Source organism: Heloderma suspectum, chromosome 9 (assembly GCF_057233095.1).
Source record: "Heloderma suspectum isolate Gila_16-S chromosome 9, 16-S_ref, whole genome shotgun sequence".
Taxonomy (NCBI): domain Eukaryota; kingdom Metazoa; phylum Chordata; class Lepidosauria; order Squamata; family Helodermatidae; genus Heloderma; species Heloderma suspectum.
In genome coordinates this window covers 1,769,470-1,785,674 of record NC_139466.1, presented here as the reverse complement: position 1 = coordinate 1,785,674, position 16,205 = coordinate 1,769,470, and the positions used below count along the sequence as shown (strand labels likewise).

Here is a 16,205-nt window from a genome sequence, read left to right as displayed (position 1 = left end):
AGAGAGCCTTCTTGGCCTGAAACCCTGGAGAACCACAGCCAGGCAGAGATGACAATACCCAGCTAGATGGGCAAGTAGTCTGATCTGCTGTCACAGTTTCCTATGTTTCACACACACACAGAGGGCCTGTTATTCTGAGCCTTTCAATGCCAGAAATATGGAGTCATCCCCCAGAGGGATAGCAGAAATGTTAATCCTATTGCAGAAAACACACACACACACACACCCAGCAGGAGTCTTGTAGCACCTTGAAGAATTGGGATCCAATCCTATGCATGTTTAGACAAAAAAAAGTCCTACAACTCCCAGAATTCCCCAGCCAGCATGGCTGGCTGGCTGGCTCTGGCTGGGAGTTGTAGGACTTTTTTCTGTTTAAACATGCATAGGATTGCACCCTTAACAGATTTATTATGGCATAAGCTTTTGCAGACTAGAGTCCATTTCACCAGATGAATGCTGAAAAAAGAATGGGGAAAGAAGACCCGAAGCTCTGGTAGTGCAAGGCTGCAGCTGGTAGTCCTAATATTGGAAGCACGCTAATATCTGGGAAGGGGGTGAAGATGAACTATGTGTCACTCCATCCCTGTCTCTCATATCTGACTGTACAAAATTGCTAGGCCTGTTTTATGTTTAAGTGATTAACAGGATGGCCAGCAAGCCAGTCAAATGAAGTCTGGATGGGGGGGAGGGTAACTTCAAAATACACATTTGTCCTTCCCTCCCAACCACTTCAGTCCAGAATGCTAGAATATAAATCGTATTTCTCTGCTACAGGTGTATATGTTTTTATTTGCCCACCATGTCTCACTCACCAAATATTAAAAACTCCAGAAAAAAATACTTTTATTTTAATCAATTTTTTTTCATATTTGGGGAGTGATACATGGTGTGAGAGTAAAAGTGCATATGTTGCAGCACAGAAATGGGGACACATTTAGCATAAACTATTTTAAATCCTGCCTCTCCTGCAATCAGAGTTTACAAAAATTCCGCACAGGTTAGCAAGACAGCAAACTGCTGTTGGCGCTGCAGCACAGGCAGGCACCTGTGCGGAAAAGCCTTCGCACCGACTGGCACATGCTAGCGCAGGCCTGATCCTGCCTGGACTGATGACAACCCAAGCCCGGTGTTCCTAAAATGGGTACAGCTGGGGCTACCCTCCTCGCCTAGAGGCCTGAAGGGTCATGTTTGGTCATTTAAAACCCTCTCCAGGTAACCTGCCTTGCCCTTTAAGTGGAGACGCTGCTTGCTGCATTCTGCCAGAGCCCGGCCGGCTGCAAGGGCTGCGCACCCTCGTTCCCTCCCTCCCCGAACAGAATTGCACCACGGGGTCAACCACCGGACAAGCCAGGACACTCCTTCCCGGCTGAAATTCTTATCTGTACAACTTGCTGGCTGGGGTGTCAGATTCTCTCGCAGATGGAACAGGGAGTTTGGAAGAGACGAGTAGGACTCCAAAGGGAGCTGGTGGAGAAAAGTGGAGTTCAAAAAGGCCGTGTGTGTCTGTGCACGCGCGTGTGTATAAAGGGTGGGATTGAATTCTGAGCAAGTAGGCAGCCACTTGGGCCAGCAGAAGAGGTCAAGCTGATGACCCTTCACACACATGCCCTTCTAGAGAGCCAGGAACTTGCCCCTTCGCACACCCAAAGACACAGCCCACTCCAGATTTTTCTTTTAAGCTACAAAAACTTCCTTTGACTCCCCATGCGAGGTAAGTGTATCATGAAAGCCACAAGATGCTTAAGATTCAAGGGAGTCGTTAAGGCCAAGCAACAGCCATCTTAAGGGCTGGTGCCAAGATCAGGAAAGGCGGACTGGCAGCTCTGAGCAAGTCCAGCATGTCCCACAGGCCAGGCCAAGGGGGCTGAGCTCAGGAGGGTGGATTTCACTTGCTCGTCCTGATCTCTGACCTGCCTGATGCTGGGAGGGGCACAGCCAGGCCTTGCACAACCCCACCCTGGCTGGGATCCACTGCGGTTGCCAGGCACAAGTCGGCACACCTCTGCCAAGCCAAAAAGGCAGCCAGCCAAATCCCCACAGAGGGGCTGCAAAGACAACAGTCTCTGGGACTGGGGCCCAGCAGGGATCTGGGTGCTGGGCACACATTTGGAGGGTTCCGGAGGAGAGGTGCAGATGTGGCAGGGCTGAAAGTCAGCTGGGCCAAGCACAGCCTGCTTCCAGTAGCAAGCAGGCTGTCAAGGGCTATTAGCCCCGATGGCTATGTGCTACCTTCAGTATCAGAGGCAGTATTGCTCCATGCATCAGTTGCTGGGGAACTTGGGCAGGAGGGGGCTGTTGCGCCCGTATCCTGCTTGGGAGTTTCCTGCTGGCAGCTGGCTGGCCACGGTGGGGACACAGTGCTGGGCGAGATGGACCTGAGGTCTGATCCAGCATCAGGGCTCTTCTGATGTTCTTAGGTCCCCCTGAATCTAACCTTCCTACTCCTGCCGGCTGGCCCTGGGGGAAAGCAGCACAGAAACAGGGGAAATGGCAGGCTCAGCCCCCAGCCTGGGGGAGGCCATGTGGGCTCACAGCACCGTGAAGTGCGGCTGGAAGGGAAAACCCAGCCAGCCCACCCGCCCACTACCTAGGCCCACCTCGGCCTTTGGTGAGTTCTCAACAGCTCCGGCGTCTCGTGACAAGGTCTCGGGCCAAGCACAGTGTCGTCTCTCCTTTGATCAGCTTGGAATTTGCCCCCCTCTGTTCACCTGCTCTGTGAAGGCTGGGAGAAGGGCAGCTTCAGAGCGGAAGCCATCCATACCTCCCACCCTAGAGCAGCCCCTGGGGAACGCCGGCCAGCTGGATGTATTCCATACCAACCAGCACAAGATCTGGCCTCAGAAGAAACCTGTAAAACAGTTCCTGTTAGTCAGTTTGTCCCACAGCTTTTAACAGCAATTTGCAGCTAGAATCCTGTACTTCCAAGATTTCACAGCCTAAGCACAGAATCAGTTGTCTAGGTAATTTCAATGCCTCCTTTTAAGACACTGCAATCCTCATGCTTGAACAGCAGAGCTGGGAAACTGTAGACTAGCTGGTGGCATCACACCGTCTCTCTAGTGTCTGAGGGAAGCATGGGCCCCCGCCCACCTCTATTTGCTATTAAAGCCCCGCTCTCCCTCCATCCCAGCCCATGAAGCGGGGTGGGGGCCCGCACAGGTTTTTCATAGTCAGAATAAATACCCAACAATTTTCAATTACAGGTTTTGATCTGAGCACAGAATGTTATGGGAGGCAGCGCAAGGCACAGAGAGCCCAACCAGAGGTAACGGAGGGGCAGACTGAAGGGAGGGGAGCAGCTGCTGCCTCCAGGTTCTGCTTCTGGGCTTCCTGGTGGCGTCTGGGAAAAGGACGCTGGATGAGAAATGGCCCTGTCGTCTGATCCAGCAGAGCTCTAGTGCCCACTCTGCATTCAGTTCTAATGGATCTTTTCCCCTCCAGGGCTAGGAAGAAACTAGTTCCGCAAATCTGAAGCAGTCACTGGCTGACCAACACCACTCACCCCAGTCAAGCCCCAAGAATCTTCCCTCCCAATTCCTAGAGCAGTTCTTTTTCTTCTTAATAAGGCAATGAAAGGGGGACTGGGCAAGGTGTGGATCAACACCAGCACTGAACCAGTGTCTGATTTGCTGGTCTGTACATCTGTCATGTCAGCTGAGAATCTGGAATGCCATTTCCTGCTCTACACACTTCCATATTTATTCTCAACAACAAAAATTAATGAGGGCTAGAAGCTTGCCTCCCATCCATGTCCATCTGGAAGTCTCTTGTCCATGAAATGCAGAGACTAGAGCAGGCTGCTGCCTCCTCCTTCCCTAGAGGAGGAGTCACAAGCCAGGAAGCAGCAGGGAGTGTCCCAGCATGGATGCCAAAGCCCACCAAGTCATCAATGTCAGGAGCACTCGTCTAGAGAGCTGCTCCTGTGAAGGAACCTTTCCAGAAAGCCCTGGATTGACTAGGAGACTGTGGCTGTTCACAGCCCTTCACAGACAGTAAACTCTTTCCCTGCATGGATCCTTCTCAGCACAAGAGACTGATTCTCTTCCCAGATACCTACCAGTCAAACAGCTCAGTAATTACACTGGTGCTCAGGGCAGTGAAAGTAGGCTCTGTGGGATGAAATCAGCCTAGACAATAAGGTCCTACAACCTCACAGGCACAGATCACTCAGAAGCAATCCATTCACACAAGCAAGACAGCTCTCTCTCTCTCTCCCCCCCCCAATTTAGCATTAATTACATGAATTGCATCACTGTTTGCATCATTTGTTTATTTGTGTGTTTTTTTTAAAGACACAACATTATCCTTTACTTTTTTGCTGTTTGCAATTTTTTGGCAAGGAACTGTGTGTGACAGGAGGGCATCAGGGGAGAGCCAAGTGTGCAAAAGGTGGACCTGGATAAGAGGTGCGTGTTGAGGAGGCCACAAATCAGAGTGACAGGCTGCAGAAGAGACAACTCCTTTTAAAAAAATAAAAAAGATGGGCCAAGTTTCTTTTCTCCTCTTGTTGGTCAACTGCATTTCTAGGACTCCTATTTTGTTCCTGGTTTTAACTGTAATTTGTTTGGCTTTTCACGGTTTATCATGTCTAAGCTGCTCTAGGGGCCTTTCCAGGAGGGCTGCGCACGCTCCTTGCAAGCATCCTGCGCGGGGACAGACGCAGGCGCTGTGGGCCTTTGCCTTCCTCCCCTTTGCAGGCATTGTGCTCAGGAGGAGCATACGGGGAACCCAGCCCTGCTCAGGCCTGGCAGGAGCAGGGCTGCTGCTGGCTGTGCCACCATGGACTCGGGATGCTGTGGCGAAACCGCGTGTGCTGTGATGCAGGCCTGGGCACTGCATGTGCGCCCATGCTGGCTCAGCGCGAGCCCACTGACAGGGGCCCCTTGGAACTGCCCGTCCTCTTCACCTCCGCAACCTGCTTGTTCACTTGCCTGGCGACGAGGGGAGCGGGAAGGCAGACTCACTGAGGGAGGGCCCAGGGAGGACCTTTGGCGCAGGGCCCTCGCATCAAGCCGGTCAGCGGAGGCCCACAGGCCCAGCATAACGCGCGTATGTCGTTGCTCTGCCTGATGTTGTCTTTAGGAGACGTATCTAGCAAATTTTATGCAAGGTGCCGTTATAGCGGCAGGCTTCTGTCCGAAGGAGTACATGCAACAGTGATGGAGAGGGGCGCCATGACTGTGGGAACTGAAACCTTCCCCAGCCACCCCAGTCAGCGCTTCTCTCTCAGTCATGGGAACTTCCTGCTTTTGCAGCCCAGCAGGGAGAGCGCTGCGTGGGAGCAGTGGGGGACGGAATGCGGGGAGGTCAGCCGTGGGTGTGGGGGAGGGGCTGCAGCCCCCACCTGAGCCCAGCCTTTTATTTTAAAGTCAGGAAGTGTGACTCCTTCTTTCAATACACAGAATGGGTGCCATCTTCTAGTTTTGCCTGTTGCCTGCCTGCCAGGATGGGCTCCAGGGACTGGAATGGCTAAAGCAGCTTTACTTAGGGTGCGCTCCGACACATGTTTAGATAGAAAAAAACCTACAACTCCCAGCATGCCCCAGCCCGCATGGCATTAACTTAAAGGCAACCTGAAGCGCCTGGTAAGGGCAATCTTAAAATGCAGAAGCATTTAAATCAGATATGTGACTTACTCTGTCTCCAAAGGTTCAAGAACATTCATAAGCTGAAGTTCTGGGTCTCCTTTGGCAGGGAGCATGGCCAGGGAACACAGCGGTCTCCCCAGGACACAGGTTCAAGACTCCAGACGTGGGGTGGGATGGGGAGGCATCTGCCCTATTCGGAGAAAGCAGCTTTTGTGGGAGGGGCCACAGCTCAGGGATTGAGCCAAATGTGTTGCCTGCAGACAGTCCCAGGTTCAACCCCTGACGATCTTTCTGCACCTGAGGCCCTGGAGAGCCAACTGCCGTCCAAACCCTCAATGCTCAATGCTCGGCTGGAGGAAGCCCTGGCCTGGCTGACCAGAAGGCAGCTTTGTGTAATACTTCCCTGCAAGGGGGCAAGAAAGGGCTGAACGCCTGCAAGGAGGAGGAGACGGATCCCGGTTGCTGAGGCACAAGGCAGCTGGCTGTGTCTGGGGTGGAGAATTGGAACTGGGAGCACAGCAGCTCTTGGTTCACACAGCCACAGGGCCAGCTGGACAGCCAGCCAGCTTCCTGCTCCAGGAGGCATCATGACCTGCATGGTTGAACAGTGCTCAATTTACATCAGGGGGCCCTAACGAAATCCACACACCCCACTTCCAGACCCCTCCAGATTTTAGCCAAATCATGGCCCCCATAGCCTTTTTAAAAGTGGGGCTGGGGCCCTTTTGCCCCCTTGTAATTCAATGACTCTGCTTGAGGCACTCCAGTGCAGGCTCGCACCCATTTCTCCCCTGCTTGTAGAGAAGGAAGGGAGGAAGGAAGGGACGGGACAGATTTGATCGAGCAATTGCTCTGCACAACATGGGAAAGTATCCACAGGCATTTTTATCAAATACATAACAGCCCGCTCCAAAAGTCAACTCCATCCCAGTACTTGGCTTCTCCTTGTGAGAAATGGGTATATAGCCCCCACAACACAAAACGCACAAGCCAAGTGGCTCTCAGGGGGGCTTTCAATACAATAAAACAATACTCAGCATTTCTACAGGACTTGAGAGTGTTCAGAATACTTCATATACGATTATCGCAATAAGTTTCATAAACAACTTGTAAGGTTGTAACATTAGCGTGAAAAGGGAAAGACGAGGGTTCGGGGTCCCACCTTCCCTCCTAGCACCCAGCATCACCTCAAGGCCACCGAGTGAGCTAGAACATAAGAAGAGCTGTTCTGGACCAGACCACACAGTCTCTCTCGGACAGCGTCCTGTTTTCCCGGAGTGGCAACCCAGGGAGCCCACAACAAGAGGGCAACGGCTCTCTCCCACAGATGGTATTCTGCGGCACATTGGCCCAGGACCTCAGGTTGCAAGACGTAGTCCCTGACCAGTCTCTTGCCCTCTGTGAGTTTCTCTAATCCCCTGTGAAAGGCATCTGTGCCAACAGCGGTCACCACCACAGCGAGGAGCAGATGCCAAGTTTCAACGGGGGGATTTCCTGGTTCCCAGCTCATGCTCTTCGCCACGCTGTGCTCCACTACTAATCGAAAATGCAACTGAAGTTCTCAGAACAGTCAGCACAAAACTTTCCTATAAGACATGAAATGCAAGCAGAAGAGAGTCAGGCTTCTGCAGAAATGAGAGGCAGGACTCAGTTTCAAGGAAGCCTTTGCAACTGCTCTTTTGAACTTCTGACAGTGCAGTTTTGCATGTGGACATTCACGCATCCCAGGCTAAGAGCAGTTAGGGCCTCAGGTGCAGGGCACTGTACAATTTCACGGCAAGTCTCAGCCCTTCCCACAAAAATATTATCCAAGAACCCATCAGAATGGTGAACTCAGTAGCAGTTCCTCTGGCAAAGCTGGGAGCACTGTCTCTGCACTCCTCCTCTGTGTGTAGAGGCACACCACCCACATCGAGAGCATCATCAAGTGCTGTAGGGGAGGGCCTCAGCCTCTGGAACGCACAGCCTCCTGATAGTGCCAATCCTGGATGTTTCCCCATTTCAAAGCCTCAACAAGGGAATACCAGCTGGAGAAAGGGACATAAATAAGCAATCCTCAAGAAAGCTGGAGAAAGGGACTTAAGAAAGCCCATCTCAAAGACACAGGGCCCACAGCCATCCAGCAATTCTGTCTCTGCAACCCAGATCAGCGAGACTAAGAGCTCTGTGAAAAGACATCTCCTTGGTTCAGTAGCATCTGCACATTCGTCCTTCAGCCAGAGTGGCATCAGGACACCCAAGAGCATGAATCACGGGAAGACCACAGCCAAGAGGAGAACAGTTTTGCTTCAGCTGGCAGAAGTGCGCCAACGTTTCTGGCAAAACAGGCAAGGGGCAACTCATGGTGCACCAGCTAGTTGCCAGACAACAGCCTTTCTGCCAGAGATCCCTTTCAACTGGAATTGCCAGAGCCCGGGACCTTGTGTGCCCAGAACAGATGCCCCAGCTCCAAGGGGAAGCCCCTCCCTGGATGAGTGGAACAAACAGGTCTAAGCTCCTTGCCATGGACAGGAGCTGCCCACCAGCCTGCAGATTAATGCATTCCACAGGATCAGTCTGCATGGAGAGGAAAACAGTCCCTGGAAGGACGTCCGCAGATCAGCCTCTGGTAGCTCGGGAGCCATGGGCCACTCCCCCTGCTGTCAGCCATGTGGCCGCTCAGCGTTCCCCTATCCAGCCCAGCCAGCCACCACGAAGATCCACGCAGGCTCTGCCCATGGTAGCCAAAGGTGAAAGCGTTCGAAAAGCCACTGAGCCAAGCGACCCAGGACCCCACAGCAGGCTGCAAGTGGGGCGCTCGGTTGCACCAAGGATACAGGGATTAAGCCCCAAGGACTTGTGAGTCTGAGCTGCGTTTGGGCCGAAGGCTCCTCCAAGAAGACCAGGCTCCACCCCAAATAATCTCCTTAGGCACCAAAAGGAGCAAACAGCGGCACCTGACTGCTGGACCTGGGGCCCTCAAGCCCAAAGCCCACCTCAGCCATGCAGCTGCTGGCCCCTGGGCCCCCAGATCGCCAGGACTGCCCAAACCTGTGGCTGGCCCCTCTGAGCACAGAGAACCCCCCCCCCCAGGGGTGGGGATGCTGCAGCAGCCAGTGGGGTCACAGCTGAGCTCTCTTTACACGGGCAGCCCGGGGAGGGGAGGGGAGGGGAGGGGAGGACGCAGGAAGCGGAGCAAGCCAGAGCACTGGGAAGGAGACGGGTGGCCAGCAGGGAGGTGGGCACCGTTACCCAATGCCAACCACACGCCTGGCAAAAAAGGAAACACAAACCCATAGGCTGCGCCCAAACCCTCCACTGGAGGCCAGGTCAGCTCTGCTTCCAGAGGGGGAAAGACACATGACTGGCAGCTCCAGCTCAGGCTTCCACCTGGCCCACCCTCCACAGCCCCAGCAAGGGGCAGCAGAATTCCAAGTCACTGGCCTTCAAAGCTGACGTGCCTGTTTTTCCAGGCTGCAGTAATGTAACCCAGGTGCTAGGTGGGCTTGCCCAGTCCCCACACGCACAACCGGAAGGAGGAAGGGAATGCTCCGCTCAGGAGAGAGAGAAACAGGCGGCGGGCAGGTCTGAGAACTGCCTGAACCCTCTGCTCCAGGAGTTACGACAGTCCTGCTGCGCTGCCTCTCTTGTATCTCTATTATGCACCTGGGTCTACACAGGAGATTGTTGCCTTCTTACCTTTCTGGCTAAACCAGACTAGCTGAAGGATTACGGGAGTTGTAGTCCAACCCCTCTGGAGGGCACCTGCTCGGGAAAGGCTGGGCTCAGCTATACATCACAACCTGCCTGAAATGGCACACAGTGCAAGAGCACTTCTGGGCATGTACAGAACGCTTTGTGGATTCTGAAATGTGTGTTCCTGGCCCATGCGGGCTCCCTGCATGGATTCCACAGGGCAGAAATTCCCCTCTTGAAGTGCCTCACCTCGTATTGGCTCAAAGGCAAAGCCCTGGAGAGATCTAGCACGGGCCAGAAGAGAGAGACCAGGGACCGAGGGCGGGCAAGAGCTTCCCCGGAGGTAGCGACTTGCTGCCAGGGTCCAAAACGCCCGTCTCTCCTGGCTTCGGCCCTCTCACCGCGGGCCTTCCCGGACCCCTATGCGACGGGGCTGGCGAACAAAGGAAGAGGGGGGATGCCACACCGGCCTCCTGCTGAGCCAGGAGGGGCGAGGCACTTGCTCCTGAACAACCCGCACAGGAGGAGCGGGGCCTCCTTGGCTGACACCTGCTCCTCCTCCCTGACCCCCCCAGCTGTCAACTCGGCGGCAGCGTCGGCGGCCTCCGCCTCCGCCCTGGCAGGAAGTGGCTCAACCCGACGGCAAACTCCGGGCGCGCTGCGTGCTGCAAACGGGGGCCGGAGCAGCGGAACGCCCCTCAGCCCGGAGCAAGTCGCGCCTTGGCCAGGGGCCGCGCTCTGCCGCCGCGCGGCGCGGACTCCGCCGCTCTCCCCGTGCCCACCAGGGCCGCGACCGCAGCAGGGGGAGGAGGAGCCCGCCCGCGCCCCGGGGCAGGCCCCCGAGGGCGCCCCGCAGCTGCCCGCCTCCGGCAAGGGGGCGCGAGCTCCACCCGCCGCTCCCCCCTCGGGAGGGAAGGCCGGGCCAGCAGCGCGGGAGCCCCGCGGGAGCCGCCTCCGTCTCGCGCGGCGAAGGGCTCTCTCCGGCTCCCGGGGAGAAGCGGCTCCTCGCGCAGAGAACCGGCCCGGGAGCTTTGCGCGCGGGGAGGCGGCAAGCCGCGGGCGGAGGCTGCCGCTGCGCTCCCCGCCGAACCTCCTCCTCCTGCCCCCTGGCTGCCGGTGCCAGGCGCGCTCGCCGCTGCCTGGGGTGGCGCCTCCCCCGGCTGCCCGCCCCTCTTCCCCGGCTGCCCGCTCGCCCTGCCCGCCGCGGAGGGACTTACTGTGGCTTCGGCTCCTGCTGCGCGGCTCCGGGCCTGGGGGTGGGGAAGGCGCGCGGGGACCGGGGGGAGGAGGGGTGGGTGGGGCCGGGCTGGGAGAGGGGCCGGCTGCGTCGCTCGGCGCTCGCTCGGCGGCCGGGCTGCTGCCGCTGCCGCCGCCTCTCCCCGCGCTCCTGTCCCCCCACCCAGCCGCTGCCTGTCCCTGACCCCACCCAGCGGCTCCACCCAGCCGCTGCTACACGGGCTGTCAATCACGGGGCGCTTGAACGCTGCAACGGCCAACTTGCTCCAGGCTGCTGCTGGGGGCGGGGGCGGGGGCGGGCGTCTCCCCGCTGCCCTTGGGGCGGCACAGCCCTGCCCTGCCCTGCCCACTGCCGGCCATCTGGAGAAGGGGCCGATGCCGGGGGGCAGAGCGCCGCCGCCGCCTACCTGCTCCGCCCTCCCTGGCTCCACCTCCGCGCGGGCTGCCGTGGCCAGGAGGCGGCCCGGCCCCTTCCCGAGGCGCGGGCGGGCGGGCGTGGGCTGGCAGACGGAGCTGCGCGGCCAGGTGAGCGCGCGGCGGCGGCGGCGCAGCCTCACCTGCAGCCTGGGCGGCAGCCCCGCTGCGCGCGGGAGGAGACGGGCTGCCTCCGGAGCAAAGGCGCGCAGGGCCGGGGCGGGCCGGCGGGCGGGCCCACGCCCGAGGCGCGGCCGCGGCGCGTTCGGGGCTCGCGCGCCGCCCCTCCCGCCCCGCTGGACAACGCGCCCGCCGGCTGGCCGAGGAGCGCAGGCAGGCGCGCGGGCAGCGATGCGCGCTCGGCTGCCCCGCCTTGGGTGCGCGCAACGCCGGCGCACGCCCGGCGGCCAGGCCGGCCCCGTCGAGCGCAGCTCGGCCCTGGAGCGCGCGCCGCAGGCTGGGCGCAGGGCGAGGCGCTCAGCCCGAGGGGGTCGCCCGCCTTCCGGAGAAAACTCCCCGAGGCTGGAGCCTCACGCGCGGCTGCGGCGCGCTTCCGGCCCGGGGGCTGCGGCGTCCCACGAAGCTCCGCAGCTGCAGGGCGGCCCGCAGCCCCCCGCTGAAGGCAGCCCCCCCGGCTGCAATGTGCAGAACCTCCGAAGAGCCGTGCGCTGGGGCGGGCGCGGGGAAGGCCCGGGGGTTCCGACGGCGCGCACCTGTCGCGGCCGGCAGGCGTCGCCTTCGGGGAGGCGCTCGGCCCGTGGGAGGGAGGCAGGCGGCCCCTCTGGCCGCCTCCGGGCTTTGTGACCCCCTGCAGGATTTCTGCGTTTGCCGCCCTGCCACAGCGGAGGCAGCCTGAATCGCTCAAGAGATTTGCAGTTGATATGTTTAACCTGAGTTAGGGAGGGATGTGCGTCGTTCCGTGGCAGCGCTCATGCTTTGTCTGCTGATGGCGACAGGCTTAGGAAGCGTAAGAGCCCTGACGCTGGATCAGACCGAGGGCCCATCCAGTCCAGCATTGTGTTCCCATAGGGGCCCACCAGCAGCCCCCATGGGAATTCCACAGGCAGGACACGAGTGCAGCAGCACCCTCCCACCCACGTTCCCTGACCAGGTCCAAGCCCCAGGCAGGGCTGGGAGAGACCCCTGCTTGAAGCTCTGGGCAGCCGCTGCCAGTCAGCAGAGACCAGCCCCCCCACCTGGTGTCCTCCCAGTGTTTTGGACTACAACTCCAATCAGCATGGCCACTGGACAGGATTATGTGCGCTGTAGTCCAAAACATCTGGAGGGCACCTGGCTGGGGAAGGGTGAGGTAGACCCTGATGGCTTGCGAAAGTGGCATGGCACCATCTACTTCTGTCAGCAGTGTCAGTGGCACAAAACCTCCATATCCCGGGAGAGCATCAGGCCGCCAGGGGGATGAATGAGGAGGTGGCGCTCTGTTTCTCACGTCCTGCTTGTGAGCTTCTCGGAGCATCCACGGAGCGCCAACTGATCCTCTGGCTTGATCACACCAAGTCATAACGTGTTGAGCTTGGATACAGCAAACGTGGGTTCAGACCCCTGCTCAAGTCATGAAGCTCACTGGGCAGACTTGGGCAAGGCACTGCTGCCCAGGCCAACCCACCTCACAGGGTGGTTGTATCAGTAAATTGGATAACCCCCCCCCCCGCACAATGCCTCCCCCCAGTCTTGGGAATGGCCAGGAAGTCTTAGCATGCAGAGTCAGCAGCTGTAGAGGTGGGCTCTTGAGAGGGGCAACAGCCGGGGAGGTGAGGAAAGGACTGAGGCTGTCCAAGGACTGAGGCTGGGAAGAAACCAGCAAGGTGTGCCAGGAAAGAGTTGGCGGCCGCAGCAACAACAGAACCTGCCAGTGGTCAGGGCGAGCAGATTTCTACCACAATCGGAAGCTCTGCAGGTGGGTGCCCCCCCTGCTGTGAGATCTCCTCCCACAGGTCCCCTCCACCAGCCCTGCCCTCAGAGAGCCCCTTCTGTCCCGGTGTCATGCAGCACCGCAGCCACTCCAATCCTGCCAGCTTCTCCATGGCAACCCCCAGCAAGTCGCACTGGAGGAAGCAGCTCCCAGTTCAGCTTTCTCATGGAAACAAGCTCTGCCCCCCCCCCCGCAATCCACCCCCTCTCTTATCGCTGTATGAACCATAGGCAAGCATGGAAAGAGGATTTAAAAATGGCAGGATGCCCTAAAACTGCAGGGATGGCAAAGCAGTGGAACAGAGCAGGTGGGCTGTGGGCCTAGCAGGCCTGCCTGTGCCGGGAGGGAGAGTGGGCGGCGTGGGAAAGGCCAGCTCTGTGCCCCTGTTTCCCCCACCCCTTGTCTTGCCTGAGCTCTTTGATTTTGAGTCTACCACCCTCATGGCAGAATTAGAGAGTCGGTGTGGTGCAGTGGTTAGAGCGTTGGTCTGGGACTTGAGGGATCTGGGTTCTAGTCCCCACTCAGCCACGAAGCTCATTGGGTGACTCTGGTAGGTTAGGCTGAGAGTCACTGCCTCTCAGCCTAACCTACCTCACAAGGTTGTTGTGAGGGTAAAAGGGAGAGGAGGAGGAGGGGGACCATGGAAGCCGCCTCGGGCTCCTTGCAAGAGGAGAAAAGGCAGGATAGAAATGTAACAATTAATACATCATTGTCAGATTTTAGCCTGGTCTAGAAAGACATAGTGCCACACAGAAGCTAGTAAAATATGGGGTAGATAGAAGATGGTGCTACTGTCTGGTGGATTTGTTGCCAGCTGATAGAACATATCCAAAGAATGCTCATCGTGGCTCCTTGTCAACCTGGGGTGTTGCAAGGTTCTGTCCTGGGCCCACTGGCATTCAGCGTCTTTATGAGTGACTTGGAATGAAGGAGAAGAGGGTAAAGGGGGCGTTCATCAAATCTGCACAGGTCCCCAGTCTGGGAGGGGTAACTATTCTCAGAAGACAGAAATAAAGGCTCAAGATCATCTTGACAGGATGGAGAACAGGGCCAAAACTAACAAAATGAATTGAGATGCACAAATATAGGAAGAATCATCCATGGTTTGGTAGCGGTACACATAAAAAAGATCTAGGGGTTTTCGTAGACCAGAAACTAAACATGAATCAGCAGTGCAACACAGCAGCTAAAAAGGCTAATGCAATTCTTGGCCGCATCAACAGAAGTATAGTCTTCAGATCACGAGAATTGTGCCGTTCTATTCAGCTTTAGGACAGGAAGGCCTGGCGTGCTGTGGTCCATGGGGTCACGAAGAGTCGGACACGACTGAACAACAACAAATTCAGCTTTGGTCAGACCTCGCCTGGAGTCCTGTGTCCAGTTCTGAGCACCAGAGTTAAAGGGCTTTTCTACGCAAGGCTGTATCTACTTTCGGGTTTGTCACCGATTTGAGATCAGCACTACACGAAGAGTGTTTCCTTTCCTGCTTTTCTGCTATACCTATGTGGAATGACGAGCATACGATTAATGCCTTGTGTAGAACAGCTCCGTGCAAGCCGTTCTTTGACAGGAGAACAGACTGCCTCGGAGGCCGTGGACTCTCCTTCACTGGAGGTTTTCAGCTGGAGGCTGGACGGCCACCTACCAGGGGTGCGGTTGCCACGTATCTCCTGCTTTGACGGGGGCTGGCCCAGCTGACTTCTTAGTCCCTTCTGAGCACTAGGGTTCCATGATGTGCATCCCCAGCTGACCCGCCCGGAGGGTTGGTGGCGAGGCCTCCAAGTGTACCGTGGCTGGGCGCCTCGAGGGAGGAGCCCTGCTCACTGCTTCTTCTCGTGCTTGTAGTGGCTGCATTTCCTGGGCGGCAGCTGTGGTCTTTGCCTTGCTTGCCTGCCATGTTGGTTATTAGGGGTAGTAGAATCAAAGAGCAATTTAAAAAACTCTCGTGTAACTCAAGTACATTTTTATTTAATTAGATATTTAATTTATATTCCACCTTTGTGCCAAAGAATGGTGCTCAAAGCAGCTAGCAATAAACTCCACGTTAAAACAAAATAAAAACACAAGCAAATGAGAGATGTCTAGATTGACACATACAATTATTATTACTGAGTAAAGGGGGTCTGAGTACACACACTTTTACTCGGTAATAGTTACTGCCACTACCACAAAGGATCATCATGGGCTTCACTGTTTTTTTGGCTACTGAGCATGCCAAAGCACAGACACACACCCTGTAGATCTTGCTGCCTTATTTTGTAGCCCCTATGACTTGAAGAGCTGCTGCTGAGGGCCTGAGCCCCACTGACGGGGAGAAGGGGTTGTCGTCATGTGCGTGTTTCCAAGGATCTAAACTTCCATTGCAAGGCCCACAGTCCGCAGGGCCAAAGGAACCAGGCCAGACAGGCAGCCTCCCTCGGATTCCTCATTTCCTGCTTGCTCAGCTGCTCTTCTAAGGAAATTTGCAAAAAGAACGGGTTCTCCACAGCGCTCCCTGAGTCTGGTATTGACCGACAGCTGCTTTTCTGCTGGGCTAACGTGACAGCAACTACAGGAAGCACCAGCCCTTGGCGAGACCATGCCCAGGTCAGACCTGGCCGCTGGCAAAGTAGAGACACAGAAAGGGGTTCCTTCCTCTCCTGTCACAGATGTGACGAGCCTGCTTTCTCTGTTGTGAAACCCCACCTCCTTTTCTGATTTCAAGCCCATTCTGCAGCAAGGAAAACCAATACCTTTCTAAGGTTAGGAAGGGTTCAGACTGAAAGGTAGGGTGGAAGTTAAGCAACAAGGTTGATTTCTGGCCCTGATGATGTATGTTTACTTTTGTTCCCTGTGCTCTGAAATACTGAAGGAGGAGGTTTAAACCACAGTTGTCACCTAATTCAAGAAATCTTAGGTCAATCTAGTTATGAGTTTCAGGTAATCAATTATATCTGTGTATATTATTTGCATATGAGAAAAAATAGTTTCAAAGAGTACATTGGCTTTAGATTATACAGATATCTGTCCTAGTGTGCAACATCTTTGAAGAAACAATGGCTCTCTACCACTCATAGGTAGCTATTTAGGCTCATCAGAAAAAATCCAAAAGCCACAGGACAGATTATCATCATCACCATCATCAAAATGTATTTGTATACCACAGATGTCCTCAACGTGGTACACACCATGTGTGTGGGACTATTCCCCCAGCCAGCATGAGTATGCCAACAAAATGGCTGCCAACAAAGCATGTTCAGAATGAGACAGGAGGGGAAAAACAACCCAAAAAACCAAAAACATGCACAAACATGGCAAGAGACACCCCCAGTGCCCACCAATCAGAGACTGTTCTGGCCACAAGATCCCCATGCAGAGGGAGC

At 56.2% G+C, this 16,205-nt stretch overlaps 1 protein-coding gene across 1 annotated transcript in view; it reads right to left on the bottom strand.

The window, feature by feature from the left end:
• The window catches only part of KLF8 (KLF transcription factor 8), a 71,702-nt gene extending 60,782 nt beyond the window's left edge, over positions 1 to 10,920 (bottom strand). The window contains exon 1 of the mRNA XM_084813442.1: positions 10,481 to 10,920. The gene's annotated coding sequence lies outside the window, so the exon portion shown is untranslated. The remainder of the gene's footprint in view (positions 1 to 10,480) is intronic.
• Between the last annotated feature and the right edge of the window lie 5,285 nt (positions 10,921 to 16,205).